The sequence below is a fragment of the Macrobrachium nipponense genome, chromosome 48 (assembly GCF_015104395.2).
Source record: "Macrobrachium nipponense isolate FS-2020 chromosome 48, ASM1510439v2, whole genome shotgun sequence".
Lineage (NCBI taxonomy): Eukaryota > Metazoa > Arthropoda > Malacostraca > Decapoda > Palaemonidae > Macrobrachium > Macrobrachium nipponense.
In genome coordinates, this window is record NC_087223.1 from 19,617,018 (window position 1) to 19,631,975 (window position 14,958).

At 45.0% G+C, this 14,958-nt stretch overlaps 1 protein-coding gene and 1 pseudogene across 1 annotated transcript in view; both read right to left on the bottom strand.

The window, feature by feature from the left end:
* LOC135205087 (uncharacterized) overlaps positions 1-14,958 on the bottom strand; it is a 155,323-nt gene that overhangs the window by 100,076 nt on the left and 40,289 nt on the right. The window lies entirely within an intron of this gene.
* LOC135204975 (uncharacterized) lies at positions 782-14,349 on the bottom strand (annotated as a pseudogene).

The window sequence follows — 14,958 nt, forward strand, 5'->3', positions numbered from 1 at the left end:
TTTAATGTTAAATTGGAATATAGAATTTAGGCTAACAGCCAAGTGGTGGGATCTATAAGATATTGAGTGAAGAATGGGAAATGTACAGTAACAAGAGGAAAACCTCGCAAAATGCACTACGAAAACAACTCTTAAGAGGGTGGAAAGTCAGATGGACAAAAGCGAATATGAACAGATGCACAGTGAATAGAATGAAAGAGGTTGCAGCTAGGGGCTGAAGGGATGCTGAGAAGATTCTTAAGTAATGCTACGGTGCACCATGCAAGATGCACTAATGGCACTAACCCCCTATGGAGAGGCTAAATTACTCTGGGTTACTCTAGTAACTATTACTAAGTCTGATGATGAGTTGCATGATGCCAATCATATCGTCTACAATAACAGATTGCAGAAAAATTCCTGCTATAACGGTTCAAGCTTTGAACTGTCTGGCTTAGGTGATATTTAAAACATTGGATGGAAAAGATTCCATATTTAATAAAAAATGCAGTGCAATTTTCATGAAAGTTATTTGCAAAGACTCCCGTTAGATTTACAGCATTCTGTATTTACTTCTATAACTTTGTTTCTTAAGGGCAATGAACCATAAATTGGACAAAGATAGGTGTAACTACTTCTTACTTATAAGTACCTGCTTCATTCAGAACAAAGTAAAAATCAGTTACCTTTCTTAGCCAGTTTCAACAAAATTGAATGCATTGCAGTGCAAGAAAAATTGCAGCCATGATTCAACTTTGCCCCACTGAGACGCCTGAAATAAAATGCTCTTCAGGAACTGTCTTTACTTACTGTCAAAATGTTGAGCTTGTTCCATCAAAAACTGACTTCCCTGCTCCCACTGACGTTCTAGGAGTTGTTCCAAGCTCTGCGGAAAAGGCGGAGGTTGGGAAGAGGCCGTTCCATTACTCCCATTTGCGTTCTGAAAGAATCCGTTCGGTCAGGCACTATTCACAAGCTGATGACGTCACATTGACATGCAAGTAACATGAATTCTTAACATTGCTTTTGTCATTACTTTAATGAAACAACTGACTCATATTTCCAAATACTCGCTGTGCTTTTGCCATCATTATAAATAGTTTAATGAAACAACTGACTTATATTTCTAAATATTCACTGGAGTTTGGCCTGAAGGATTGGTTCTTAGGTGAGATATAAAAGCTGGAGCAAGGTAAATCACATTAGTTAGAAAGGTGGAATGAGACCATGAGAATATACAAGAAGTAAAACGGTAGAGAACAATACAAGTGGAGGTTGAATGGACAAAGAAATGACCACTTCAGCACCGTATACAGTAGGTACAGAGTTCATTGAAGCATTCCTCAGCCCCAGGTACACTGCTTACTTCTTTTTCCTTCCTAAACCTAAAGTTACCTAGCGTCAGTTTTTTTTTTAATCAATATATTAAGATATACGACAGAAAAGCAGTGAAGTAAACAATTTACATAGACAATAGAACAAGATTTGTAAAGCAAAATAGGGGCAAATAATACAATAATATAAACACAATATATTACATCACCTCAAAGCTTTTACATGGGCATTACAAAATGGTGAAGGTGACAAACTTGTTATGAATACATGAGGGCATGGACAACTTCACTGACATAGTAAAACTAGAATTATATGGGTTGGTGGGCTTTCCATTTGCACATAGCTGAAGTTAGTTTCCCATTTTCCAGTCACTCTGTTCTTTGCCAACATGACTGTGGGTTTAGGAGTCTGCTAACTACTGAAACAATTGATTTCATTGTGAAAATTCCTATCAATTCCATGAAACTTGCCAAACATTTGTCTACCTAAATGCTACAAAGATGTGGATGGTTAAAAGATATGTGGCCAACTCGAGGTGGGATAAGGCTACTTTTATGTGATGCTCTTTTTTCCTTCTTCCAACAGCAAACGTCATCAAACATTGATTAATTTTGAATGATGTGATACATTACTGCAAAGAGCTTATTATTTATCAACCCACTGGGTTTTAGAGTTATTTATTAACCCACTAGGTTTTAGATATTTTAGATAGTTAAAAAAAAAAAAAAAAAAAACACACACACACATCATTGCAAAGAATAGCAACACAGTAGGACTTTACAGTGTTTCCTTGTTATCAGTGCTTTAACAGCGCTTACAGCACTGCAGGTATAAGTTTGGAGCTGTAACTTGATGTTGCATCAAGTTACTGTCACATAAGCACTGATAATTTGATCTCTATTCTTGCAGTTAGCACCGTCAACAGCACTTACGGTGCCGTAACTTGAAGCAATATTAAGATATGGCGTTGAAAAGGCACCATAAGCTCATCACTGTATCTGACTGGTCATAAAAATGAAGTATTTATGATAAAACAAAGTTTTATGAATACTTACCTGGCAGTTATATATATATAGCTATAGTCTCTATCGGTCCGGCAGATTTTTCAAAACTCGCGGCAACCGCCGAGTGGTAGGTGTTCGGTTAGGTGGTTAACAACCCTTACAGGGTGGTACTTGGAATCATTCCCATTTTCTATTCCTCAGATCATCTCTTGCCCAACCTGTCTCCTGAGGGGAGGTGGGTGGGCCTTAAAATATATATATAACTGCCAGGTAAGTATTCATAAAACTTTGTTTTATCATAAATACTTCATTTTTATGAATAGAACTTACCTGACAGTTATATATATAGCTGATTCACACATTTGGAGGTGGGTGAAAGACAGCCAACATCGTTGGGAAACAACTAAAAGTTGTAGGTAAAAACCTTGATTCCTTACCTGCTAAGGTAGCTGACTTCAAAAGTTCCTGCCTCTTGATCGCTTTCCTTAGGAGCGCCAGCCAGGATGAGACCTGCTATGCTGAAAACCACTCAATAGAGTCTGTCAAACGGGGCGAGACCAACAACGTGACTAGACTTCTGCACTACCTATTTCCCCTTTTTAATTAGCTGCAGCCTTACTCAACCTAACCACCTAACCTTGCAGACTAGATATTTTATCTATCTAGCTAGACTGAGGGTGCCATCTCGACCAGACCACTCCTCAGACAACCATAAAAAACACAAACCTCAAATAAAAGGTCTATCATACTAAAAGTTAAGGTTGAGGGGAGGTAGTAACTCCTTCGCCCAATAACGAAGACGTAGCTACGTATGGGCCCAAAGAGTAACACTTCTCGTAATCTACTCTTACCTCTCTGAGGTAATGAGAAGCGAAAACAGAGTTGCTCCTCCAAAACGTCGAGTCCATAATTTGTCTAACTGACATATTCTTCTGATATGCCAATGACGTTGAAATCGCCCTTACTTCGTGGGCCTTCACTTTTAAGAGACCGAAATTCTCCTCCTACATAGATATGAGCTTCTCTAATTGTCTCCCTCAAGAAGAATGACAATGCATTCTTCGAGAGGGGCCTTTGAGGATCCTTAACAGAACACCATAATGCACTGGAGATCCTCTTAAATTTTTGGTTCGTGACAAATATGCCCTGAGAGCTCTAACTGGGCAGAGGAGTCTCTCCTCCTCTTGACCCACTAAGTTTGTGAGGTTAGGAACCTCAAACGTCCTCGGCCAGGGTTTGGATGGGTTCTCATTCTTAGCGAGGAAGTCGAGCCTTAAAGAACAAACTGCTCCGTCTTGACTGAAGCCTACCTGCTTCTCCATCACTTGAATCTCGCTGACCCTTTTTGCTGTGGCGAGAGCCATCAGAAATAACGTTTTCTTAGTCAAATCTCTCAGGGTCGCTTGCGAGATGGGTTCGAACTTCCTGCCGCATAAGAATTTCAAAACCACATCCAAATTCCAAGCTGGGGGTCTTATTGTGTGCTTAGTCGTTTCAAACAACTTCAAGAGATCCTTCAAGTCCGTATTTTGAGATAACTCCATGTCTCTATGCCTAAAGACTGCTGAAAGCATGCTTCTGTATCCTTTTATAATGGATACGGCCAGCTTAGATTCTTGTCTGAGGAAACAGCAGAAAATCAGCAATCTGGCTCACGAGGTAGTGGTTGAGGACACTTTGTTTCGCTTACACCAAGATCTAAAAACCTCCCACTTCGATTGGTAGACTCTCTGAGAAGATACCCTCCTCGCTCTTGCGATTGCTCTTGCAGCTTGCGCAGAAAAGCCTCTCGCTCTGACAAGCTTCTCGATAGTCTGAATGCAGTCAGTTGTAGAGCAAGGGGGTTTTGATGATACCTCTCGAAGTGGGGCTGTCTGAGAAGCTTTGGACTTGGAGGAAGGCTTCTTGGAAAGTCCACTAGCATCTCCACTACCTCTGTGAACCACTCTCTTGCTGGCCAGAAAGGAGCTATCACGGGTCAATTCTTCCTGTCTCGAGAAGGCGAATTTCTTGATGACCAGATTGATGATCTTGAACGGGGGAAACGCATAAGTGTCTATCCCTGTCCAGTCCATCAAGAAGGCGTCCACTGCTTTGCTTCCTTGTCCGGGAACCAAGGAGCAGTAGTTGGGGATTCTCTTGTTCTTGCTGGAGGCGAAGAGATCTATCGATGGCCTCCCCCATAATTTCCACAGTTCCTGGCAAACTTGAAGATCGAGGGTCCACTCTGTTGGAAGAACTTGCCCTTTTCTGCTGAGCATGTCTGCCCTCACATTCTTCTGTCCCTGTACAAATCTTGTTAACAGATTTATTCCATTCTCCTTCGTCCATAGAAGGAGTTCCCTTACTGCTTCGTATAGGGACAGAGAATGAGTTCCTCCTTGCTTTCTTATGTACGCCAGGGCTGTGGTGTTGTCAGAGTTGACCTCTACTACCTTCCCCGAGAGACCACTTCTTTGAAGGCTTTTAAACCTAATAGAATGGCCATCAATTCTCTTGTTGATGTGCCATCCTTTCTGCTGCACTTCCCAAGAGCCCGATGCTTCCTTGTTCCCCAGTGTTGCTCCCCAACCTGACTCCGAAGCGTCTGAAAACAACACTAGGTCTGGGTTCTTCTTGTATAGGGATATTCCTTCCCTCAATTTTGCGGGATCCAGCCACCAGCCTCATCACTGTCTTTTGACGTCTGCTAGAATAAAAAGGAAAAGGAGTCCTCCTGATTCTTCCTGTCCCAGACTCTTGAAAGGAAGTGTTGCAACGGTCTGAGGTGCAACCTTCCCAGGGAGACAACTGCTCAAGCGAGGAGAGGGTGCCCAGCAAACTCATCCAATCCCTCGCCAAGCACTTCTCTCTCCCTAGGAATTGCTGCACTTTTTTCGAGGCACTTGTTCTGCCTCTCTTGAGAAGGAAAAGCCCGAAAAGAGCTGAGTCCAGAACTATCCCCAAATAGAGAATAGTCTGACTCGGTTCCATCTGGGACTTCTCTTTGTTTATGATAAGACCCAGTTCTTGGGTCATGAGAAACGTCTTGTGCAAGTCCTCCAGACACTTGAAACTCTTCGATCGAGATCTTATCAGCCAGTCGTCCAGGTATAGGGATACTCTTATCCCTTCTTGATTAAGCCAAGCAGCCACGTTCGACATTACCCTTGTGAAGACTTGAGGGGCTGTGCCGAGGCCGAAACATAGGGCTCTGAACTGGAAACACCTGTCCTGAATCACGAATCTTAGAAAGTTCTTGAATTTGGGTGGATGGGATATGAAAATAAGCGTCTTGTAAATCCAGAGACATCATCCAGTCCCCTGGAACGGACTGCTGCCAGCACTGACTGAGTCGTCTCCATAGTAAATTTGGTCTTCTCTACAAACCGTTCAGTGCGCTGACATCTAGCACGGGTCTCCATCCCCCCGAATTCTTGGGTACTAGAAACAGGCGATTGTAAAAGCCTAGGGATTCTAGTTCCAGAACAGGTTCTATGGCTCCCTTTCCCAGCATCTGGTCTACTAGATCTAGGAGAGCCGCTTTGTTTCGTGGCGTCCGAGTATTGAGCCACTAAGCCCTTGGTGTTCTAGAAAGAGTGGCTTTTTCAAGAAAGGGATCTTGTAACCCTCCCTGACGACTGAGAGAGACCAGGTGTCCGCCCCCCTTTTTCTTCCAGGCCTGCCAAAAAAAGTATGACAGCCTTGCTCCATACTGCTGTCTGGAGGACCTGTGACTCACTTTCTAGCATGGATCTAAACGATCTCCTGCTTGTTCTTGTGCCTGTCTCTTGTCTTCTTCCTCTGAAGTCTGTCCTGGTCGGAGCCCTACCTCGAAAGGGCTGCAAGACCTTCTTTTCCTCCTTCTTTGTCAAAGCCCGAGTCCCCAGTAGGCCCTTCCTTACGGAGCGAGTCAGAAGATCCTGAGTGGCTTTCTGCGTTAGGGAATGGGTAATATCTCTGACCAGAGATTGAGGAAAAGTGTTCCGAGAGAGGGGCGTAAAGAAGGTTCTGCCTTCTGAGCGATCGTAACTCCTTTGGCGTCGAAGGAGCACACAACAGCGCCCTCTTCTTCAAAATCCCCCGCTGTAAACACAGGGAAGCCATCTCGTTCGCCATCCATCCTCAACGCTTTGTCCATACAGGCCATAATACTAGTCAAATCCTCCATTCCTGTGGCCTGTATGGGTTCTGCTTTCCTGGCTAGAGCCCCAAGGGCCCAGTCCAAGAAGCTGAATACCTCAAAAGAACAAAATATCCCTTTAATGAGGTGGTCTAGCTCCGTCATGGACCACATCACTTTAGCAGAATTGAGAGCATGTCTCCTGGAAGATTCAACAATCCGGAGAAGTCCTGGGAGGAGGCAGGTACTCCCAGGCCAAGAGCTTCTCCAGTCTCGTACCACATTCCCGCCTTAGACGCCAGCTTCGTCGGAGGAAAAGAAAAGGTAGTCTTCACCGCCTGTCTTTTTTCTTTCAACCAGTCTCCGATTCTAGCCATCGACTTATTAGCCGAAATCGACAACTTCATCTTGATGAAGGACGACTGCTTCTGTGACTTTTTTTCTCACAACTGCGACTGAGGAGAACGGGGGAGCCGCTGGTTTAAACTCCTCTCCATACAGCTCACGTAGGGAGCCGGAGAAAGCACCCCTTTATAATCCGCAGCCGCATTAGGAAAGGTTACTATCCTCATCTTCCGATATTTCTTCTAATTCTAGACTTTCTTCCATCTCCTTATCCCTGTGGGTAGAAGGAACTAGTTCGGAAACTCTATGTTCATCTCCAAATTGCAGTGTTTACCTTCATCAAACTCTTCCTGATGAAACAACTGCGTCCGAGGAAAATTTCCGATCGTCGGAAGTATCCTGTCGTCGTGAACTGGACAAGCGCTGATGCGTCTTGTCCGCGGCGCTGCATACGTCCTGGCGTCCCACTTTGAAGTCGTCTCGTTGACGAACGACTGTCGGGAACGTGGGGGGCGAACCGACGTTCTCCCTGAGAGGAGACCTGAAGGTGTTGTCGTGCCGAGCAACCAAGTCCGTATCTCTGCATCTAGAAGAAGGAGAGAGGCGACGAGAACCAGGCTTAACCTGGCGTCGAGACTCGGGAGAAGTAGCCTGAACGAAGCCACCCCTCACTGGTGCCGAGAGACGGAATGGTTTAGCGAGAGGAGAGATCCGTATCTTTCTTACGTCGCGCGAACGGTGCTGATCAAAATCTTGACGAGTTGAGGAAACCCCCGCTCCTTCTTACGCGCTGTAGAAACCTCTACCGGAGTTTCCTCCCTTGATCTCTTCACCGGTAGCTTGTCGTCCTACGTCTACCCAACTGGGGAGGAGGGCGGCTAAAGGCTTCCACTAGCGAAGTCAGTTGTTCCTGCAAGACAGCCATGAAAGATCTCGCTACCGCTGCTGGGTCCTGTGGTTCCCGAAGGGGACAGGTGTCGAGAATACTGGAAGACGGAGACGGTTTCTCTAGAGCGTTCCTCGTAATCTGAAGGAAAAGGAGATCTCTCTTGTCCATGCATCCTGCGGAGAATCATCCTCTTTAGGTCTCGCCTTTTTCACAGGAGAGGCGTCCAAGTCGTCGTCAGAAGGAAACGGTTCCGGGCTACTCCATCTACTCAAATGGGGTGGCGAGTGATAACGAGTCTGATCAGGACGCTGCTTCCAACTCCTCTTGAGCGGTCTCGACTCCTCTACTACCCTGCATCTGTGTCGAGGAGAGGGGCTCGGAGAAGACGCTACCACTTCCGACATGCCTTTTCTGTGGCGGTCATAAGCAGCCTGGGAAAACGCAAAGCAGGAACTGCTTGAGGCAACGGCTGACCGAGGGGATCGTTCCTCTACCCCTTACGGTCATCGACCGTACCTTCTCCCCTGGTCCTGGGAGCTTAGTAGGAGGTCTAGACCTAGGGCATGACAGGATCGATCAGATCGACACCTCACTCCCACTGCACTTTCACAAGCACTATCACTTATTTCACCTTCACTCTTACCTTGTTTAAAGGCTGCAAGTTGATACTTGAGGACTTGCATCTCAGCCGCCATCTTGACAAACTGAGGGTCATCCAAAGCAGCTACAGGTTCTGTTACAGGAGAAGGACTACTACCTCCGGAACAGGTTCAACTACTACAGGGGTTGAGGGAACAGAAAGGTCTACGCTAACATCACTTCCAGACCTAGATTTAGATTTAGAAGCCCTCCTGAATTTATCTAACTCCAATCTACGCACATAGCGTTTTCATATCCAACCATTGTTTCTCATCCAAAACCTCGCATTCTTTACATCTTTTATCCAATGCACATTCAAAACACTACACCCCAAACAAAACAGTGTGAGGATCCACCGAAGCCTTCGGCAATCTCACTTTACACTCCTCATCCACACACACTCGAAACTGTTTCTGAGACATCGCAATCAAAGAACAATCAAAAGAATAATCCAAAAACACAAGTCAAAAAGCGATTGCCATCCACAGAATACGTCACCCAATTCGTAGAAATACAGCGCCACAGGGAAGCGAGCGAAAAAAACCCGACGGCGGACTAGCAACGATGTTGACAGTCCCCAACCGGCAGAGAAAATCTGAGGAATAGGAAATGGGAATGATTCCAAGTACCACCCTGTAAGGGTTGTTTAACCACCTAACCGAACACCTACCACTCGGTCGGTTGCCGTGAGTTTTAAAAAATGAAAAAATCTGCCGGACCGATAGAGACTATAGCTATATATATAATACTGCCAGGTAAGTTCTATTCATAAAAGCTGATGTTTTGGCCTCTTGCAGTTTACCTAGAGCACAGCATCCATAACAATACTTGTCCTTCCATGAGAGGTGATGATTCAATCTAGATCAAGCTTCAAGTTAACCAAAAGGTAAAATGACAGAAAGCAACGAAGCCGGGGAGTAAAGTGGTACATCAAGCAGTCATAAATCTGATTCTAGAAAACAGCAAACGGTGTGTTGTTTTTATACAAACAGCAAATGGTGTGTTGTTTTTTCACTAAGTTCAATACTACTCAGTTTGCTAGAAGTTTTATTTTGGCCACAACTTAAATATGGAATAGTTTACCCAGTGGAGCTGTGGAATCTCCAGATTTCCAAATGCTTAAGCTAGGAGCAAATTCAGTCTTACTCTCCGCTGGCATCTCCGGAATTCAGGGGTATCATTTTACTTTTACTTTCTCATATCTTTTTCTTTAGCCCTTCCCTATAACTTGTCTTTCGTTATGGGCTGATTCCCCTTTTGAGCCTCTTGGGATTATAGTCTGTGTATTGACTCCGTCAATAAGGAATTTCAGCTGCAGATTTAAAGAAAGAAAGAAAGAAGAGCAAAAGACTCTTTGCTCTAATGTGGCGAGTGGAGGAAGGAAATATAAAAAAAAAGGTGATGCAACACCTTGAACTAATGTGGCGGGTGGCGGAAGGAAATACAATACAGAGGTGATGCGACACCTTGAAAATTCTGCAGGTTACATGACCTGAGAAACTTTGGAATATCCTTCACCTATGACTTTTAACTATCAAGACAAAAATCTGGCAGAACAAAGACTCATGATTACAAACCCCTCCTTTCTTTCCCTGGTAACGACGGACCAACGAGTAACGTGGATATCTTATCTTCCTCCTTGTAGATGGAATGTGCTTCTAACTCCGCATGAAGCGTGTCCGTCATTTTCTGAGCGTCGCAGAGGTCGGATTGAGTTGATTGCCGAGCAACAATGTGTTGGCACCTACTCCGTTCGTGATGACTGTAGAGAGCGGCCTGCAGAAAACAAATCTGTCGTAAGCTTTGTATTTTTAGATAAAGACAAGGAGTTACATAGCCTTCCAAACAAAATGCATACAGAAAAAATATACACAAAAAAGTAAGTCGCATAAATAATTTCATATCGGGTAAATTTATAAAGCACAGACTTTTTCATGCCAGTTTAAACATCAGAATAGTACACTGTAGAACAGTAACGACTTCTAATTATTGGTGACACTTAATCTTACATCCCTAAGCTAGAGGTGTTAAGCTCTTTACAAACTAACACTTAACATTTACATTGCAACCAAACCACTCAAAACATTTACTCTTTGCTATCTCCTTTCTTACGGCCCCTCTTCGGCGCCGACTCTGAAGTGAAGGAATCGGGTGCGACGACGCTCCGGAGTCCGTCCACCGCATCTCACGACCACCTCCAGGTCTACCTCTCTTCCCAATGCGCGTTTCGCTCTCCGACCTCTCTCCTGGCTATTAGATCTGAAGGAGAAGAGACTTTGTCCTTTTGTCTGATCTGGTGCTTAACCCTTTTACAAAGACAGGGGGACCAACCTACCGTTTCAACTTACAAAGAAATGGGATCGTGAATTTTGATTATGTTGCAGCACTCGCCTTTTTGTGCACATTCTGCAACACTGTATGAACAGAGTATGGTGTTTTTGGATGAAAAACCATACAAAGTACTGCATTGACTTTATATCATACTGTACTTAAAACGGCATAAAGAGAAGAATACAGTAACCAACTCCTTTGTAAGTAGGGCAGAATCTGTTAACAAATTATACTGTAGTAAAGGGGCATAAAAAAAAATGGTTTAAGCAGTCCAGAATGTAAATTGAAATAAAATATTTAGTAACCTATGATGCTAACCTTTCTTGAGGCTAATCTTCTGCTAAACTTATGCACTGGATATCCTTGCATCCATTTTCTTGTGTCAAGCAAAATTCTCATAAAAATGTTATTGTCATGATACAATAAAGTTTGTTCATACTTACCTGGCAGATATATATAGCTGTATTCTCCGACGTCCGACAGAATTTCAAAAAACTCCCCAGCATCACTCAGTGGGCGGCCAGGTGGTTAGTACCCATTCCCCGCCGCTGGGAGGCGGATATCAGGAACCATTCCCATTTTCTATCCAGATTTTTTCATACCACTGTCCCCTGAGGGGAGGTGGGTGGGTACTTAATTATATATATCTGCCAGGTAAGTATGAACAAACTTTATTGTATCATGACAATAACATTTTGTTCATGAAACTTACCTATCAGATATATATATAGCTGAATCCCACCATTGGGGAGTGGGAGGGACAGAATAGAAGGATTTAGGAAACAAATTACATGCAGATGATTGACATCTTGGTTCCTTACCTGTTAGCATAGCTGACTTCGTGATTACTGTCACCCAAGTCTACTTCTGCTTTACTAGAGTCTCCAGCAAGGTAGTGACCTATATAGCTGGTGAGTTCTAGATGATCTGTCAACGGGAGCGTGACCACAATGTGACTAGACCATATTGACCATACTGTGAGGGCAACGAAGCTAAATACCACCACCTGACCTAACCTATCGAAGTTAGTCCCATAACTTCTAGGCTAAAGAAAGGGAAAGCACCTCAAGCAACCAATCCTTCAACCATAAACCAACACCATAAAATCAAAAGCACACCTATCCCTTTTCTATAGGATAGGATTCGTGCTGCTTCCTGCCCCCAATAACATTTCTGCGGATATGTATGGTCCTAGCGACTCGCAGTTCTCATATGCCGTCTTCACATCCCGCAGGTAATGTGAAGCGAACACAGAGTTGCTTCGCCAAAAAGTAGCACTAATGATATCGCTGAGTGCCATATTCTTTTGAAATGCCATTGAGGTTGCGACAGCTCTTACCTCATGGGCTTTTATTTTCAAAAGTTTCAGATCACCATCCACGGGCAGGACGTCATGGGCCTCCCTTATGGTGCTTCGTAAAAAGAATGCCAGTGCATTCTTCGACATAGGAAAGTCGAGTCTCTTAACAGAGCACCATAGATTTTCAGAAGGACCCCGACAGTCTTTAGTCTTTTGCAAATAAAATTTGAGAGCCCTGACAGGGCACAGACTCTCTCTGGCTCTTGACCGACGAACTCTGCTAACCCCCTTGATTTCAAAGGTTTTTCGGCCAGGGGTTAGATGGGTTTTCATTCTTAGCTAAGAAATTAGGATTCAGGGAGCACACTGCACTGTGTCCTCTGAAACCCACATATTTACTCATTGCTTGAATTTCACTAACCCTTTTTGCCGTGGCAAGAGCAGTTAGGAAAATAGCCTTCCTTGTAGTGTCTTTCAACAAGGCAGCATGTAGAGGTTCAAATGGAGCCGACATCAGAACCTTAGAACTACGTCAAGTTTGTTCCATGATGGGACCTTTGGTTGCGGTACTTTAGTTGTTTCAAACGATCTCAAAAGATCGTGAAGGTCTTTATCATTTGTCAGGTCTAACCCTCTGTGACGGAAGACAGCTGACAGCATACTTTATATCCTTTTATTATCAGCACTGCAAGTCAGTCCACATTTCTCAAATGCAGGAGAAACTCAGCGATTTGGTTCACAGAGGTCGTGGAGGAGGAAATACCTTTCTTCCTACACCACCTCCTGAAGACAGCCCACTTCGATTGATAAACCGCTCGAGAGGAAGCTCTCCTCGCATTGGCAATAGCCATCTGCCACTGGTCTTGAAAAACCTCTCGCTCTGGCCAACTTCTTGATAGTCTGAACGCAGTCAGACTCAGAGCGGAGAGGTTTCCGTGTACCTCTCGAAGTGGGGCTGTTTGAGAAGATCTACTCTCTCTGGCAGGGTTCTTGGGAAGTCTACCAGAAGAGACATGACCTCCGTGAACCAATCGCTTGAGGGCCAAAAGGGGACGATCAGAGTCATTCTCGCTCCTGGCGATGCCGCAAACTTCCTTATAACCTCTCCTAAGAGTTTGAACGGGGGAAAGGCGTAAACGTCCATCCCCGTCCAGTCCCATAGGATGGCATCTATCGCTAATGCCTTCCGGGTCGAGAACTGGAGAGCAATAAATCGGAAGCCTCTTCATTTCGAGGTTGCGAAGAGGTCGACTAGCGGTCGTCCCCACAACTTCCTAGTTCTTGGCAAACCTCTAGATGGAGGGTCCATTCTGTGGGAAGCATCTGATGTTGACGGCTTAAAAGATCCGCTCGAACATTTTGTATTCCTGAAATGAAACCTTGTTAGGATCACTATGCTTCGACTGTTGCCCATAGAAGGATGTCTCTCGCTACCATGAACAGTGATCGAGAGTGTGTCCCCCCCTGCTTTTTGATGTAAGCGAGAGCCGTATGTTGTCCGAGTTGATCTGGACAACTCCGGCCCACCAATCGTTCTTCGAAGAATTGAAGAGCCAACCGAATGGCCTCCAACTCTTTTAAGTTTATGTGCCAGGACCTCTGTTCCCCCTCCTCTCCAGAGGCCTGACGCTTCCTCCTTGCCTAGTGTTGCTCCCCGCCCACCATGGAGGCGTCTGAGAACAACACTAGGTCGGGGCTCAAAAGGTTGAGGGACAGTCCTTCCGAAAGTTTGATTGGACCTTGCCACCACTTCAGTTGATCCTTGACCGCTTGTGAGATCACCTAAGTCGAGTCTAGATTCTGTTGGTCCTTCCAGTTTTCTGCCAGAAAAAAACTGGAGTGGCCTGAGGTGCAACCTCTCTAGGGAAACAAACTTCTCCAGCGAAAAAAGAAATGGTTCCCAGCAGACTCATCCATTCCTTTGCCGAGCATGTTCTTTCCCTAAGAAAGCTGACACTTTTTCTAAGCATTTCTGCTGACGTTCCTTTGATGGAAAAGCTTGAAAAGCCGCTGAATCCATCTGAATCCCCAGATACACGATGGACTGCGTGGGGATCAGATGGGACTTCTCGTAATTGACTATTAGGCCCAGGGCCTTCGTCAGCTTCAATGTTGTTTGAAGGTCTCCAGGCACCTTGACTTCGAAGACGACCTGATTAGCCAGTCGTCCAGGTAGAGCGAGACTCTTATCTTCGATAGGTGAAGCCATTTTGCTACATTCCGCATGAGGAAAGTGAAACCATCGGTGCCGTACTCAGACCAAAGCAAAGAGCCTGAACTGGAAGACCTGCCCTTTTAAGACGAACCTCAGGAACTTCCTTGATTGAGGATGAATCGGGACGTGGAAATAAGCGTCTTGGAGGTCCAATGACACCATCCAATCTCCTGGTCTCAAAGCCCCTAACACAGACTGAGACGTTTCCATCCTGAACTTTTCCTTCCTCACAAAAAGGTTCAGTCTGCTGACGTCTAGGACAGGTCTCCATCCCCCAGACTGCTTCGGAACCAGGAATAACCTGTTGTAGAAGCCTGGGGAATCTAACATTAGGACTTCTTCTACGGCTTTCTTTTCTAATATATTTGGTCTAGAAGGTCGGAGCAAAATCTGTTGCTTCTCTGGCTGGTATGCGGGCGACAGGTCTATCGGCTTCGTGCTCAAGGAGGAGGCAGAGAGGAAAGGGATCTTGTATCCTCTCTCGATCACCTCTAGGGACCAGGTGTCTGACCCTATCATCCTCCATGCCTGAGCAAACAAGGTGAGTCTCGCACCGACAGGTGCCTGAAGGGCAGAAATGTCAATTTTTTCTTTCCTTTCTTAATTGAAGAGGCCTTGCCTCTAAAGGACCCCCTTCCCCTCGAAAAAACCTCTAGAGGAAGGTGCTCACGAAAGGGCTTAAATTTCTTCTTGGGGGGTGGGGCTTGCGCGGTTGAAGTAGAAGCCTGGGGAGTAGGGCGTCTGGAAGACTGAGTCAAGAGGTCCTGCGTTGCTTTCTCCTGCAAATTAACCGACAGATCCTTAATCATGGACTGCGGG